This window comes from Nematolebias whitei, chromosome 20, assembly GCF_014905685.2.
Source record: "Nematolebias whitei isolate Nwh7 chromosome 20, NemWhi1, whole genome shotgun sequence".
Taxonomy (NCBI): domain Eukaryota; kingdom Metazoa; phylum Chordata; class Actinopteri; order Cyprinodontiformes; family Rivulidae; genus Nematolebias; species Nematolebias whitei.
Genome location: NC_056517.1, coordinates 22,992,660 through 23,010,734, shown reverse-complemented (window position 1 = coordinate 23,010,734; position 18,075 = coordinate 22,992,660).

The window sequence follows — 18,075 nt, the reverse complement described above, 5'->3', positions numbered from 1 at the left end:
ATGGATGGATGGATGGATGGATGGATGGATGGATGGATGGATGGATGGATGGATGGATGGATGGATGTCGCTGTGCCACCCAGGTGAAATGAAGCTGTTCTGACCATTAAATAACTGCATAATAAACGACTTAGCGACTTATATATGTTTTTTTTTCTCTTCATGATGCTTTTATTGACTGATGCAACTTATACTCCGGAGCGACTTATACGCTGGAAAATACGATAATTTGCAACCAGTTAAGTTCAGATTTTGGTAGAGCTGGTGACAAATGATTGATTGTGTCTGATCAGAGCACTTTCATTATTTTGCTAACAGTTTATCGTTGATCACAGTGCTTGTTTTTCATCTACATTGAATTCTACAGCAGGTTGTATATTTATATATACATCCATGTTTAAACAATATTCTTCTTCAGTCAAATATACAATGTTTTATAGTATACCTGTCTTTTGTTGCATTATAACTATTTTAACCCACTTCAAATAATCTGAACTATTGCTTTAACATTCACAGACAAGTATGGGTTAAACCTTCAACGTTTAATGTGTCAAATGATATGATAGAATGTCCAAAATCAGATTTAAAATCAACAAAGATTTCTTCATGCCAGTGCGGAAAGCCATCTTATAAATAAATAAAACTATCTATCTCATCTGCAGGTTTTGTATGTGAACACTGAAGATGTTCAGGTGAATGTTTGAACCATTTTCTTCAGGCTTTTCTGCAGGGGCCGTTCACTTATTTGCTTCCCAGTGGGGTATTTTTAACTGGAGATGCACTCAACAGTAAGACGGGTGGTGGAAGGAAGTGTCTGTCCAAAACTCAGAGGAGGCAGAACAGGAAGCACAAAGTATACAGTGTGGAAAATGCTGAGGTTTTCTTTACAAGCCTTGTTTAAAATAGCACACCAGGCTGCTTGTATTGATCCTAATACTGTAAAAAGCAAAATATCTCAAACAACAACTCAAACGAAGGTAACTGATTAACTTTTGAAGTCAACCTGATTCAAAAAGGCTGCCACAGATAATCCAGCTTAGTAAATGTTAATGTCTGTTAATTTGACAAATGTTGAGCTACAATTGGTTGTGGAAGTAGCTGAGAGTGATCCACAACACATACAATAACAGAAGGGCTGAAATCTCACTTTATCCAATATATCTTTATTTCTCATTATCATTTTAATTTAAATATCTGGGCGGGTGGGGTGGGGGGGGGGGGGGGGCAATGTTAATTTCTTTAAAGAATGCTGGGCTTTTTGTTTCCAAACTGGTGAAGTAGTCCACAAAGCAAATTATGTTAAAATTGTGTTACTTTTCAAATATAATAACTATATTCAATTTAGGTTTAGATTTCTTTATTATTTTTTTTATCACAGCCATAGAACGTTTTGGGCCTAAGAGTGCAGATGTGATTTGCGGAGTAAAGAGCAAACTAAACTTTATTCGAAAGGAAAACAGGAAACTGGTGTGGCGCAAGCACAAACAAAGCGCATGTGACATGCATATTCTGTATACAAAAGGAAGAAGAAAACATTTTAATATTTAAGAAATTTGGCATGATGCACATGATGTTACCCATTTTGTCACATAACTATATATTATTTTTACTTAGTGTAGCCAAAGTGAAACAGGAAGTGACATCAAAGAGGAACTTATTAAAAAGTGGAACTTCCTGGTCTTTTTGTTGAATCAATATTATTTAAACTGACTCATCTCTCCCTCTGATATTGACTCAAAATAATTTAAGGAAACAGAATATTCTCTACTGTCTGCTTTGTTAGCCTATGCTCTGTTTATATGCAGGCGTTCCCCTTCGTCATCACTTCCTGTTGCTGCTCATGCAAACGTCTCCACAACTGTTCATCTAAGCAGCGTGATTTTTTTTAACAGTAGGTTATTAATATTGTCTTTCCAAAAATGCATTAATATAATATTTATTTTTTTCATATTTTATATAATTTATGGTGATAATGTTACCAAAATTGAACTGGTTATTGGTAAGACTTGATGCTGCAGCCTCATATAATTTCCCAGTCCATACCTCCATCCCTTCATGTGCATCAATATGAGGGATACGTGGTCCCTAATTTATCGTAGGGGATCTGCATCCTGAAGCCCCACGATAAGTGAAAAACCGCAAAGTAGGAATAGTAGTACAAGTTGTTAGTAGTAGTTTATTTTAGTATATACAGTATATATTGTACCATTTTGCAATAAGGCTCCCCTTACAGATGGCTAATAAATATTTTATAGATATGTTATTAATTCCTCTATAAACACTTTATAAATCAGTAATAGTTGTTTATTATGCATTAATTAAGGGTGACAGAGTGACAAAACTGAGCAGTTTCTTACCAAATCTGCCACCTGTGTACAGTATTTCATCTAGAGTTGTTATATTAAACATTTCAGATTAAAAAAACAAAACAAAGCAAATCAACAAAAAAATGTAGAAACGTTTCGTCTCTCGTCCGAGAGACTTCCTCAGTCTGAGGTGCTGTTTTCAGCTCAGTCTCTTAAATAGCACCTTCTCAGAGTGGATCAACCAGTTTTGCTGCTGACAACCAAAACCAGCTGCTCACATGCTCAAGAAGGACCATCAGCCTAACAATGGATCATTAGCACACTGATGGCTGTTTACTGTTCACAGAGGGCTGAGTGATACTAGCAATCACAGCATTGTAAGAGGGGGACAATTGAACACGTAGGCCTCCACCCCTGTTTAACGATGGACGATTTCTTTTCACAAAGATGGCCTCCTTTACTCCTCTCTCAAACCATCGTTCCTCTCTATCCAGGATGTGAACATCTTCATCCCTGAAAGAGTGACCGCTGGCCTGGAGATGAGTGTAGACCGCAGAGTCCTGGCCTGATGATGTTGATCTTCTGTGCTGGGCCGTCCTTTTGGCCAGTGGCTGTTTTGTTTCCCCGATGTAAGACTGATCACAGCCCTCCTGACACTGAACAGCATACACAACATTACTCTGTTTGTGCCGGGGGACTGGATCTTTGGGATGAACCAGTCTTTGCCGTAATGTATTTTGGGGTTTAAAAGCCACTGAGATGTTATGTTTAGAAAATAAACGTCTCAGTTTCTCTGATACTCCCTCAACATATGGAATGACCACTGGTCTGGGTCTGGGTTCCTCCTTTTCACCTGTTGGCTGACTGGAGTCCTGTTTGGGTTTCTTCTCTGCTTTCAGGAAGGCCCAGTTAGGATATCCACATTGCTCTAGAGCCTTTCTTGTGTGGGATTTCTCCTTCTGCCTGGCTCCTGAGCTAGTGGGGACGCTGTCTGCTCTGTGGTACAGAGTCCTGATAACTCCTAACTTGTGCTCCAAAGGGTGATGGGAGTCAAACTGCAAATACTGGTCTGTGTGGGTGGGTTTGCGGTACACCTCAGTTTGCAAATGTCCTCTATCAGAGACTGAGACCTCACAGTCCAAGAAAGCCAACTTGCCATTTTTTACATCTTCTCGTGTGAACTTGATGTATTTATCCACAGAGTTGATGTGGTCAGTAAAATGTTGGACTTCCTGAGATTTAATTTTAACCCAGGTGTCATCAACATACCTGAACCAATGACTTGGTGGTGTCCCTGAAAAGGAAGTCAAGGCTCTCTTTTCTACCTCCTCCATGTACAGGTTGGCAACAATAGGAGAAACTGGAGACCCCATAGCACACCCATGTTTCTGCCTATAATATTGCTCCCCATATGTGAAGTAGGTTGACTGCAGGCACAGTTTCAAGAGTTGACACAGTTGTTCTGTAGAAAGTGTGGTCCTGCTGCTCAGAGTGGTGTCTGATTTTAATTTTAAACTGACCACCTCTACTGCATCATCAACAGGAATGCACGTAAAGAGTGATGTGACATCAAAAGAGACCATTGTTTCATCAGTCTCCATGATGACATCCCTCACCTTGTCCACAAAGTCCATGGTGTTCTGTATGTGGTGTTCTGAGCTGCCAACTAAAGGGATGAGTACAGATGCCAGATATTTGGAAACATTGTAAGTGACAGAGTTAATCATGCTAACGATTGGTCTTAAAGGTACACCTTGTTTGTGGATTTTAGGTAAACCATACAGACTGTGGCCTCCCCTGGGTACAGTCTGTGGTACAGAAAGCGGTCAATAGCCTTGTCCTGCTCCAAAATTTTCAGGCAATCTATTAACTTTTTCTTGTACCCACTTCTTGGATCTCTTTTCAGAGGTTCATAAGTGTTTATGTCACTAAGGAGTGTCATAACTTTCTCATGATAGTCTTTCTGGTTCAAAATCACTGTGTACCTTCCTTTGTCTGCTGGGAGAATGATGATGTTTTTGTCCTTGCTAAGAGTGGTGAGTGCATCCCTCTCCTCTCTACTGATGTTGGAAGGTGGTGGTTTGGCATTGCTGAGGCAGGCTGAAACTTTGACTCTGAGCTGTTCTGCTTCAGCCTCTTTAATTTTGTTGTTGCAGATGGCTGACAGTAGCTGTGATCAACTCCACCAGAGGGATTGTACTTGGTGCAACCGCAAATTTCATTTGCTTTAGTTTTTTTTTTTGTTTGTTTTTTTGAATGTCCAGAGGACCAGATCTAACTTTTTTAGATTTTTCTACCTGGATTATTGAGCATGCATCAGGATATTTCAGATTAAGTTAATACCTTGTGAGCACAATAAGCATTTGTAAACCTTATTTTTTAGGATATAATATTAGTTGTAGATAATTATAAGGCAGTAATAAAGTACAATGTTATAATATTTTTAACCCTTCCCACACTCTTGCAATATTCTACTCTAACCGCTCTAAAAGATGCACAGCATGTAATGATCTCAGCTCATTCTGCCACCTCCCACTGCAGAGCGGAGATCTGACACACTGCAGGAGGAAGCTTCTCCTGCAGCTGTGGGCTGCATACAGGTGCAGCAAGTGCGAAAAAGTTAAAAATAATGCATTTTAAATAAAAATTTCATGCTGCATGTGTGGCTCACCCATCAATCAGCCAACTGTGTGTCATGTCCAATCTTAATTTGAAAAACTGCGATAGAGAGAGTCCACGAAAAACAAACCAGAAAGTAGCGAGTGGCTACTGTAAATAATAATAATAAAAATAATAAAATTCAATTGAGAAAACAAATCAATATTATTTGTGTTTCAACATCAGTAAATGCATACTGGTTCCAGTGTATTTATGACATACATTCAGAGTAATGCCTTTACAGAGAGACCAAGCTTTTGGATTTACTCCAAAGGGTTCAAGAACAGCATTTAATTTACTTTGGGTACATTTATTCAGACGTTTTTCTGCATTTTGTTTGGCATCACTTAACAACCTAAAAAGTTGAATAGTGCTTTTTCTACAGTTTGTAAATTCTTCAGAATATATTCAAGTCAGTCTGTGCTTTATTCATCGGCAGTGCATTCAGATGCCAAACTTATTGAATAAACACTTAATGTTTGAAACAATCCTGCTTCCAACAATTCCGAGTGAATCTTGTTATTGTTACCGCAAAATTGCACAACAGCTCTCAATAAAAGTCTCATGTTTCTCATGTGGAACTGGTCTAAAAGCTATTGAAGCAGAAATGTAGCTCACCTTTCAGAGTGCAAACAGCCAGAGGAACAATAGGGATTCATCAAGCTGCAGCTTCTAAAGCCTCGGATCGTGACGGAGTTAAATGAATTGGTCTATCAGTGCGACACCTGAGAGGCAGTCTTCGGGAGTCTATCAAGATAAACTCCTAAGGATCTTGCAGAGGGTGCGCTGCAGCAAGGTCATCGTCACATTGCATCAAACGGGGCGCCGGGAGAGGAGCTTTTGTTCTGTTGTGTGAAGTCCCGTTTGCCGGAGGTAACAATTAAGACTCATCTGTCAGCACACAACAATGTGCTCATTTGGGAGAAAACTTCTCGAGCTTGTTGGAAATTAGTGGGCATCAGTAAAATCAAAGGTGCCCCAGCTAATAAGTTACAGGACAATCTGCTATTTGCATGAATCGCAACGTGTTGTGGTAAGTTGATCTAGAACCATTAGCTTGTAAAAGCAGAATGAAAGGTGTGCTTTTGCGTCCCACAAGTTTGGCACCAGCCAATCTCCAGGTGTCCCCGCTGTCCCCGGGTCACCCGCTCTGTTTCAGTGAGCCTAACCAGATGTGACAGCTCCAGCCCAATAAAGTGCACGTCTTTAACAAGTGCTCTTTTTGTCGAATTTGTACAGCGGGTGAGTCAAAGATTGCATCTCCAATCTAGAAGCAATTTCTTTCTGAGTTTTCACTCTGCTTTGATGCTTTATCATCGGACAAGGTCAAGGTTTGCTGTCAATTGTCATCAAGTTACCTTCACAAAAGTTTGTTCCCTGTCTTAGTGTGAAATGTCAAACAAACAGAAAAACACAAAATTGAAGTTCACTCAGTACTTGAAGGAAGACGTATCACTCGCTGCCAGAGTTCTGGATTTAAATCATCTCATGTCGAGATGTTGATCAAACTTTGAAAATAACATAATCTCATGCGTTACCAGAAGATCTTATGAATGACTCTCAGCTACTGCTGCATCAATTTGAGCTCAGTCTGTGTAATACTGAGCCTTTTTCATTCATGTGTTGGTTAAAGTTGATTGGTTGTGAGGCTTGCGTTCAACAGTCAAAGCTAAAGGTTTAAGCAAAGCTGTTCTGCAAAACGATTAGCTCAAAGTATTTGGGGGGACAATGTTTAGCTACTACCACACTAAGTTTTAGCTCTATCTTTAGTAATAAACAGTTTAATAAACACATTAACTCTGTTCTGCAGAAAATCTTCTTCCAGTTAAGGCAGATAGCTAAGCTTAAGTCTATGTTGACCAGATCTGACCTTGAAAAATTAGTCCACGCCTCCATTACTACCCAACTAGATTACTGTAACAGGCTTTATGTTGGGGTCAGTCAGGTGACACGTCTCCAGCTCGTTCAAAATGCTGCACCTCAGTTATTAACAGGAACTCGTAGGTTTGAGCACATTTCACCAGTTTTGTCCTCCCTTCACTGGCTCCCTGTATGTATTAGAATAGATTTTTAAATTCTCCTGTTGACCTTTAAGTGCCTAACCTTTCACCCTTGTACCTCTCTGGCCTACTTCAACCATATGTTGCTGCTTGGACCCTGAGATCATATGATCAGCTGTGTTTGGTTGTACCATAAACCAGGCCGAAGCTCAGAGGAGACTGGGCTTTTTCAGTTGCAAGCCCTAAACTTTGGAACAATCTGTCCCTCACCATTGCTGCTGATTATCCATGCTGCTGATTTCTTGCCTATACACTATTGTATTCATGTCCATCTGCTCACTACAGGCTCATGTTCAGGCTGCTGCTTAATATACCATATTATTTTACATTATTAGTGTTTAGCATAGTGTATACGCAGAGGTTAGAGGAGATAGGCCTGTGTTCGGAAGATCACTGGTTCAACTCCCGGTACAGAAACATCAAAATGTGGGTGGATAGGTGAAGCACCCACATCTGTCTCCACCCTCATTTGCCCCACTCTGGGCTCTTGAGTAAGGCCCTGAACTCCCACCATCTGCTCCCCTGGGCGCAATAGATAGCAGATCTCTGCTCCACACGGAGGGCTGTGGTAGCTCGGTGGTCTGTGGTTGTGCCAGGAAGAGCATCCGGTTTAAAAATAATCGCCAAGTCTTCGTGCGACTTAATTTGCTGTGGCGACCCCTGAAGAAGGGAGCAGCCAAAATACATAAATAAAGAAAAAAAAATTAAAAACGTTTAGAGTATATCTTAGATCATTGTATACAGTTTCTTTTTTTTTATATATATACTTCATATTCTTTTTTTTGCTATTTTTGGGTGTAACTGGGACTCTGTGTACACAATTTGATTCCACCTCATGTACCACAAGTGATGGTAATGACAATAAAGAACCTTGAACTTTAGACAAGCCACTTCACTTCCTGTTTTTAAATTCCTTTTAAAAGCACATCTGTTTTCATTGATGTTTAACACAGTATGATTTGATTTAATATTTCATTGTTTGTTTGTTTTATGCTTTTTAATTACATCTTCTTTTATATTATTTCTTTAATTATTGCATTTGATCTTATTGTTAAGCACTTTGGTAACAGCTGCTGTTTTAAATGTGCTCTCTAAATAAATTTGACTCGACTTAATATGTGTCAAATTGGCTGAGTTGTAAACATTTTAGTGATTTCTAAGATCAGGTGACTGTGGCATTTATTTTAAATTGGGTGAACACCTAAAATTAACCACTTGTTTGTGTAAATCCATTGATTTTGTTCTTAAATGTACATTAAAATCCATCCAGAGAATCATGAAATATTTTGCTAACAAACATATGGAGATGATAAGTAGATGACAAAGTTTTAAAGACTACCACCCCAAGTTTCCATGCGGTAGTAGCCATTTTGTTGTCTGCCAAGATTACTTTGCTGTGGCACCCACCTTATGTTAAGTTGACTCCAAAAGTTAATAAGTTGTAGATCTATACCCAGTGACTTTTTTTCTGAACATTTCATCAAAATCAATTTAATAATACGTGAGATTTTTTTTTTGCTAACAGTAGAGGAAAAACATACATTCACATCCAAGTAAAAACTTATTTATCCGACTTTGCCTTCGGCAGCCGGCAATTAAAATAATAATAATAATAATTAAGTACTTTATTATGCAAATGTGACAACTGAAGACATGTAGGGCATGTACGCACGGATCAGAGCTGCATATTCCAAGCAGTAATGGAGTTGCACTTGAATGAGTGGAAGCTGTTTGTGATTCGGGCTTTTGGGGGGGAAGAGACAGCGAGTCAATTCCTTCAGGTCTGTCGGGGAGTGTGGCGGCAAGATAAAGACAAGGCTATATTGTTTAAGTCCTGATCCTGATGCAGCACTCCCCTGCTTGGGGATTGCACTCTAATACATTTACAATGTAGAAATCGGCCCACTCCATTGTCCTTTTACGCCCACAGGCGCTAATGCCGAGAGAACCCAAACATTTTCCTTCCATCTCAAGATTACACTTTGGCTGTTTTCTTTGCCCTGCCTACCCACCCCTCCCCTGGACTGCTCTCTTTGAAACTCTTTCATTTCACAAACATCTGTTGGCAAAGGGGAATCCTTAATCTCTCAAGGGCTTTCTTTCAAATTTCATTATTGAAACTGAATGCAGATTTGAGGTACTGCAGATGCGGCCCTGCTTGTTTGAGTATTTTTCCCAGCTCATGCTCTAATATAATGGATTTATGAAAGAAATAATCTAATGCCCACCGCACATGAAATGACTAGCATTTCAGGAAAATGTGTGATGGTTTCCGAGATTATTTTCCTTGACACGTTTGTGTGCTAAGCAAACTTGTCAGACACAATCTGTTTATTCTGTCGGGACAGCTGGAATCAAATGTATCGGAAGTGGTGTGCGTTTAGGATTAAACAAATAATTTTATTTTTAGGTGTTTCGATATTATTTCAGGAAAAGACGTATATGAAAAATTATAGCATAAAAAAAATAAGCTAAAGCCATTCTTCTTAAACGATCTCATACAATATTAGGAGATTTCGTCCTCGCAGTTTGTGTTGTGCGACAAAGTTCAGTCAGGTCATCTGGACAGTTTATTTTTTGTGTTGAGATGTTTTCATCCAAAGGACTTCATCAGTTCAAGGAGCCACAAACAAACTCAGTCCCACAAACACTCACTTAGTGGAACAACCAGTTTGCTGGAGATAAGATGGTTTCTGGGGCTCGCCCTCTCCCCATCAACTCCTCTGAGGCAGCCATAGCCAAAGTGGTTCAAAATATCAACAGTGGTCCAGTTTTAAGTGTGTTATTTGTAGGACTGTGTTTGTTGTGGCTCCTCAGACTGATGAAGTCCTTTGGATGAAGGATGAAACGTCTCAACAAAAAAAAGAAAATACACTATCCAGATGACCTGACTGAACTGTGTTGGATTTTTTTTACCTGGATTATTGAGCATGAACTTTGATGTATACTGTATGTTGTGATTCATTCTCAGCTACTATCAAATATTTTTATTAGCCCCAAATCTGTAAATTTGGCTGAGATATAGCAAAGTTTGCATTTGATATTGTTGCATAGCTGCGGCAGCCATCAGAAAAAAAAGGTTTACTCAAAAATTAATCAGTTTTAGATGTTCATCCATTGATTACTTGCTGAGAGTTACATTAAAGTCTACCCAGTGATTCATGATGAGTTATTTTACAATTGCTACAAACAAACACACGCACACACACACACACACACACACACAGCCAAAAGCATTATTCCAACTTCACCTTCAGTGGTGGGAAGTAATGATCATCTGCCTTTGAGTGAGGAGTGGTGGTGCAAAGGTTAGAAAAGGTGGGCCTGTAATTGGAAGGTTGTTGGTTCAACTCCCCAGACTGACAACAGCAAAATGTGAATGGGAAAGGTGAATCACCCACACCTGTCTCCACCCTCACTTGCCCCACCCTGGGCCCTTGAGCAAGGCTCTTAACTCCCACCCTCTGCTCCCCCAGGCACCCTAGATAGCAGCTCTCGGCTCCACACAGAGGGCTGTGGTAGCTCGGTGGTCTGTGGTTGTGTCAGGAAGGACATCCGACGTAAAATCTATCGCCAGGTCTTCATGCGAGTTAGTTCGCTGTGGTGACCCCTGAAGAAGGGAGCAGCCGAAAGAAGAAGAAAAATCTGCCTGTGACAAATGGGGTTATCAGACAAGAAGCAGAGAGAAACAGTGTACTTTAGAACACACATTATAAAAGAATACTTAATTAGTTTAGACATCTTTAGATTTATCATTTCACACTACTTCCAGTATATTTGTGCAATCAGTGTGCAGATTAAAGTGTCTTTAGTTTTTTTTTTAATTCCACCTGATGAGTGTTTCTGATGTTTATCTGATAACTACTAAGTGTTTCAAGACTTTTTGATTGTTTTTACCCTGAATAATGAGAAATATGGTTATCTACTTACAATTAAAGACATTGCTGTCATATGAAGAATGGTTTTGTCAAAGGCCTGGAAGCATTAATTAAACTGAGTTTAACATCTGGAGCTGAACTGAGGGTTTTTATCCTTTTGGTAATGCACATTAAACCATTTATTGTTGTAACCGATGCATAATTATAATTTGTTGTTTGTTATGTGGGGTTTGATTGGTCTTTGCCTTACTCTTGTTTTTCTACATCATTTCACATTTGCTGCTGCTCACTAATGAAGACAAAAGGTGTCCGTGTGTGTGTGATAAATAATTCAAGGTCTTATTTTGACCACAGACCTTGTTATTGATCAGTTTTAACAGCTTAGAAGTTGTACTTTTGAGCATAATTTATTGTCCCACCACAGGTGATGAAAACTCAATAGCACAACGGCAGTTTTTCCAAAAATGCCAATTTCCTTTTTCAGTACTTTTAAAAAGTAAAGTTTAAAGCTCTTAATAGAAGATAGCTCCAAAAGAAAGTGATTTTTTTAGATTCATTTTAACAGAATAAATCAGATCAATGTAATGCTAGTTTTGAACTAACATTGCACAACACAACTAACTCTTTTTAAAGGAACTTAACCATGTATTTTCTTTGAAATAGCAAAAAGACTCACATCCTAATGAAATCACCCAAATGTCCTATTCAAGTTCAGATAAAATATATCTGTGTACTGTATTTCTACTGTATACACAAAAGCAATGACGCTTTATTGCTATCAGTGGTCACTTTTCAAAGTGCTGCATGAAAACGTGTCATAAAAGAGACAAAGCAACCTTTTTCAGCTTCCCTTTGGGGACTGAACAAAGAAATAGTCTCTGTCCTTCCCATATAAACTGTATGACTTGGACTTAATTGGGAAGCACAATAAAGAAACTGGATATGAGGTCTAAGTGGAGATAGATTGTTATAATGGAGTGCCGTGACATTTTAAGTAAAGTGACTTGATGAATTAGTACATTAAAAGGACATTTCAGCACCCTCTCCTGCTTTTGTGGAATCCACTTATATGGGTTCATGCAGTAAATTTGATGCAAAAAGAAAAAAAAAACTTTTAATATGTAATTATGTTTATGAAAATAAAATTGTAAATGAATAAACTAAAAAAAAAGTTATTTATTATAGGGTTGTCCATCTCTGGGTTATGGCTGATAAAATACAGTATGTAAATCGATGCTCTAGCAACAATTTTATTTATTAAAGATGCACAAGCAGCAAAAATCCACAAGATAGTTTGTCCTTTTATTAAATGGATGTTTGTAAAATCAAATCTGCTTGCAGAGTTTTTGTCTAATAATTAAAAAGATCCAATTTTATTGATGCAAAGACTGCTGTGCTGATAGTCGCATTTTGTCCAATAATCCTCACAGGTTTAAAAATCTTCACAGTCCTAATCCCATCCATTAATTCTAAAAACTTTAAAACTATTTGTATGTGCTTCAGTAGCATGCATGAATATTTTGCACGTTTGTTTTTCATTGTTTTTCTACAATCTTCTACTCCTGATCACACTTTTAATGCAATAAGCAGAGTCTGTGAATGCAGCCCACTTGTGCTAAGATTGAAGCACTTCAAAATCTATTACAGTTCTTGAATTAATTTGCAGTTTTATTTGTCAGCACCTTTTGTGGCATCTGTTAATGACAGAATCCCTTGACAACGCAGATGTAAACCAAACAAAATTTGGATAAATATAGCAGGAGAAAAATCACAGTCCATTGTTTTATTCTTTAGGTGTGGTTTTGGGGAATAATTTATGTTCTGTTGATGCAAATGTTATAAAATATATGTATGTTAAAAAAAAGGAATGGTTTAAATGTATATGTCTGCCAGGCAAACATAAAAAGAAGAAAAAAAGAGGATGGGTGGAAGAAGGTGGACATGGTGAAGCCGGGGGTCTGGAGTGGGTGTTTCAGTGAGGAGACCACCTCTTGGATGGTGACAGAGGTGGAAAGAGTACTGAAATGTTTTACTCAAGCACAATACGCAGCTTAAATTGTACTCAATTACAAGTAAAAGTACTGGTGTTATAAAAATACTTAAGTAAAAGTACAAAGTGCTCTTTGCAAAAACTACTCAGAGTATTAATTACTTTTTAACCACTTGATGTTTTATTGTGTTGTCAATAGAAGGCATTCAGTTTGATTTACTGTATATAATTACTACATTCAAAGTACATTTCTCAGATGCTCAGAAGCTCCGTCTTATTTTAGTACCAGACAAACTGATGGCAGTGACAATATCTAAGATCTTTGTATACTTAGCCAAACTAATAACCCACACATACAAACAATAAAAAAGCAATATCATACAGGTAGATGTAAAACCTCGTATACCGCAATATGTTTTTTGAGATTAGATGCTGAAGTCTTGTAAGCTGCTATCACTGTAGAGATCAAACACAGTTTGCATCTGGACGCTGCCTCCTGTTCACCCTCTGTACATGAAAAATTCCTCCAGATACGGCACTCGTCCTCAGCCTTTACCTCGTCATTTTCTCTGCTGACATTGTTGTCCACTGTCTCCATTTTGGCTTTTTCTCCAAATCTTCGGTCCATAAATGACTCTCTACTCTACGGAGTTGTCCTTTGCTTACATCATTGATGCGGTCGTGATCTGAGAGCCTTATTGGCTACAAAGATGCAGATGAACGGTTTGAATATTAATTCAAATTACGGTCATACTCAGTAGCAACTTCTGATTTTAAAAGTAGCTAAGTAGATTACATGGTCTAAATTGTACTTAAGTATGAGTAAAATTACACTCTTGAAAGAAATACTCATAAAAGTAGAAGTACCCCAAAAAATCTACTTGATTAAAGTAATGTGAGTATTTGTAATTTGTTACTTCCACCCCTGTGTGACAAGATAGGCTAGCCAGTCTTAAGGCATGTCCCTAAGGTGCTTCACTACACTGAGTGGCATCATCTGATTTGCTGACCTGAGCAGCCTATGGAAACTAAACAATCTGGCCCAATTCCTGGACATTTTCATTTGATAGGTGGTCTTGATCCCTCTCGCCTTCAACCACAGCAAGCAGCTGGTGGGATTTTGGGCGTGATGCAGATTCAAACAATACGTCCTCTAAAAGTATGGGCTAAAGCTGTGAGAGCTGTGCATTACCTCTACGTTGGATGCATGGGGTATGTCACCCAACTGAAGAAACAGACACAGGTAACTCTGTCAGAAAGAGAGTTGTGCTGGAGCTGATGTTGGGGCTGAGTAGCCACATGTAACGGACAACTTCTTTACATCGTATGACCTTATGGAGCTTAGGTGAGCCTGCTGCAGTGCAACAAGCTGGAGCTGCCTGCGGAGCTGCTGTAGGTAGAGACAGCAGGAGCTGACATCATTCTTTGTGTTTGCCTCCTCGGTGACAGCTGTCAGTTATGTTCCCAAGCAGGGCCACAACCTGCTCCTCAGCATGAAGCACTGCCAGGTGGATGTGATGGATGAGCTGAACCAGAAGCCCATAATAATATTGAATTACAATCGATGCAAAGGGACAGTGGGAACCTAAGTATGCTACTTATTCTGGCTATTTTATAGTAGATTCCCGATACAAATTTAGTGGGGTTATTTTTTTTTGTTTTGTACATTAACTTATTGCATTTAAATTAAAAAAAAAAAAAAAAAACTATGCTATAGTTTATTCACTATATTGGACTGTTTTTATGTTTTGCAGCCTGTGGAAATGTGCAGCTGTTGCCAAAGATTTTAGTTCTCTTGATACTACAAACTGCTGGTCCTATTTGGCAATAGTTTCAACATGAGGGGCTACCATGTACTGGTGCTATGATTAGACGTGATGCTGTGGTGCTGCACACTACAACTGCTGCAATGAAGGTGGAGGTGGAACAACTGACTCATGACCAAGACCCAATCGAAGAAGAGATCTGACACAAGCCTTAAGTTGAATGATGTTAATGAATACATCATTTTTCTCTTCACTACAGCCATGGCTTGACCACCCTGTGGGATAAATTCAGTCACATATTCTGTAGTCATTTTTGCCATATAAAGTTATAAGTTCCTTGAAAACTTCTCCTTCGAGTTTCCTCTAAAGTTCAGTCGTGCTGGTTTTAACTTAGCCAGATGAGTTTGATCGGAGAAGTGTTTGGTGTTAAATGTAGCTCTATCACTGTCGTCACAAGAAAAACCTAACCTAAAAATGTTGCAGCTGGAGACTGAGCTGCTTGATACGTACTTCCACAGTGCAGACATGTTGGCATGCTGCATAACAACATTTTACAGCAGCCCTTTAACGGCACGACTGACAGAATGGAAGCAGAGTGTGGTCAAATACTTTAATATCAGTCCAATACTTTGTGTCAGCTCAGGACACATCAAACATAGAGAAACCAAATACTGTATTTTCAGCTGAATAAGTTGCACCTTTTTGCATAAATTTGCAAGTCCTGCGACTTATATACTGAAGCGACTAATATACATTTTTTCCTATATTTATATCCTAATTTTTCACTGAGATTTGACGATAGCATTCATTCTGACATGGAAAATATTGAACACTACAATTGGCAGCCGCTAGAGGGCCCTCGAGCAATATGGCAAGCCAAGTGGATCATTAATAGATAAAAGTGGCTATTAATGAGACACTTGGCTTGCCATACCAAGCCACCTTCGTCTCGCTCCGGAACTCTTGGAACAATCGTCAAATCAGTTGCATTTTGTCGCTCCGCCCAAGTGAAATGCAGCTGATTTGATCGTTAAAGTGCATTTATTAAGGTAAAGTTAACCTGAGACACACCTTTACTATAATGTCAAGCAAACAAATAATTGTTTTTTAAGTGTTAATCTTGTTAAAAAGTCCCCCCATGCACATTCCCACAGCCGCCATTTGGCAACCAATCAATTTTTGGCACAACACCGGCCCACGTTTCCATGTAGTCAGCGGTGACGCATAATAGAGGCGACTTAAATGGCGAAGCGACTTATTTATGTTTCTTTCCACTTTATTAGACATTTTTGGACTGATGCGACTTATACAGCGATGCGACGTGTACAGCGGCAAGTACGGCACCTTTCAATCCCATAACAATAATTCACATTGCTAACGTTGCTCAAACCTTTTGAGAAATTGGTTTGCTCTTCAATAAGAACAGTCCCAAGTTTCATTTTCTAAATGAACTATATGTTGAGTCCAGTGCTGATTTTATATATTTTAGTACAATAAAAATATAAAACATTGTTTAGCTTTGATTTTTCCTTAGGTACACATATAAATCCAGCGACTGATTTGTAATTAGCTGCTGTGCAGTCATGCTCGGTAACATCATGCAGCTGATCTACACAAGCCCAGACACTAAGGGGAGGCTGTGTTTATTTACTGTATTCCTCTGAGCAGTTGACCGTGGCCGTGCTCATTACACAGAGTCATGCTGCTGATACCATCGCTGTAAACGGGGAGAAGCAGGAGAGGGGGTGTCTCCATCTCATGCTGTGCTAATTTGGCTAAAATGAAACGAGATTGGATTGATTTATACTGCTAGTATGGCTAAATGTGAGGACGTTGAGGTTGAAAAGAAAACTGGGTGGCCAGTCTCTAGAAAGTAGAAAAAGAAATAATTGCTTGTAGTTTAAATTGGACCCCCCATATAGAGTGCAGCTAAAGTTATCTCACGATTATCTAAACATTGCAGAACTTCCATGAATCTCCATGTGCTTTGGTATGGAAATGAAACATAAAATTACAGTAAAAAAAGGAAGACATCTACCTCCTCCGGGTGAGTTTGGGTGGAGGACTCGGGACAGGGGTGAGGAAGCCGAGCAGTTTAACCCCTTTCCAATTAGCTGTGAAAGTCCTTTGATTTCAATACTGCACCGCAGAACAGCAGAACACTACATGTCCCTCAACCCTCATTATTCTGCAGCCTAATTTTCTGACATGGCTTGCGGTAACTCCCCAGATGTAACAGTGGTGTTAATTACCGCTGCTCAGCCCAGCTAAGCAGTCTAAAGGACGGTGGGAGGGTAAAAGGGTTGAAGTATGGTGGAGGACTCTGGACAAGTAACTGGACTTTGGTGAACACTGTATGTAGAAAAACTGCTTCAAATCCATGAAAATGGATGAACTCGCAATTTATAATAAGACAAAAACAGAACTGTGCATTGGGTATGCAAATTAAGCTTGTGTTCCCAAAATATAAGTACATGACTTAGAAGATGCTTCTTCCTCCATATTAACACTCATTGGGGAGAGGGTCTCATTTTCATGCTGCTTAATTGAGCGCCTGCAGTATCTGTTCACCTGAAAATGGAAAATGTGTGTGTTTGTGTGTGTGGGGGGGGGGTCTATTTTGAATGGTTCTAGTTGTTATGTGACACCTTACATGAAGCAGTACATCAAAGTGATCATGAGACTACAGCAACTCCTCAAGAAATCCTGAATCCACCTTGTGATTCAATCAAGGTGACATTGCTGAAGTGGAAGGGAGAAAAAAAATCCACTTTTACCTCAGCTCTGGAGTAAAATCTTTCATGACAGCATACAGTGACCCAAGCACTCTACTTGGAAAACACGGCCGTTTCATTATTTAAATCACAGAAATGGACAGAGTGTATAAGGGCAGGGCAAGGGGATCTGTAGTCAAAGTTACCAACAAGCTCATAAAATAAAAACAACAAAAAAAGCACATTTTTTCACCTCTTTCCTCCTATTTACCTTCTTCATAAAAGTGCTAAGTGTATTTATTCTAGACCCTGATTAATGGGCCATAATACTATGCAATTAAGTACAAACTTAAAGAGAAGTAACCCCTCAGATAAGTCACTTCTTATGATTTTATTATAGAAATGTATTTTATTTTTACAACAATGGATGTAAAGTTGTACTGAAGATGTTCAAGCCATGTTGTTATTATAAAAGACATAAAAAAATAAATAGAACTGAGCACACCAAGCAAAGGGGCTATTAAAACAGAAAGAATGACTAAATCCTGGGACTTTGCCTTTTAAAATCAGTTTAAAAGGAAAGCCTATAATTCCTTAAAGCAGTGCATATCACCCTCCACCTTCCATGCCAGAGTTTTAAACTAAGATCATCGTATGTTGAGAAATGACAGAGTAAAATCCATTTTGATCAAATGTTAAAAAA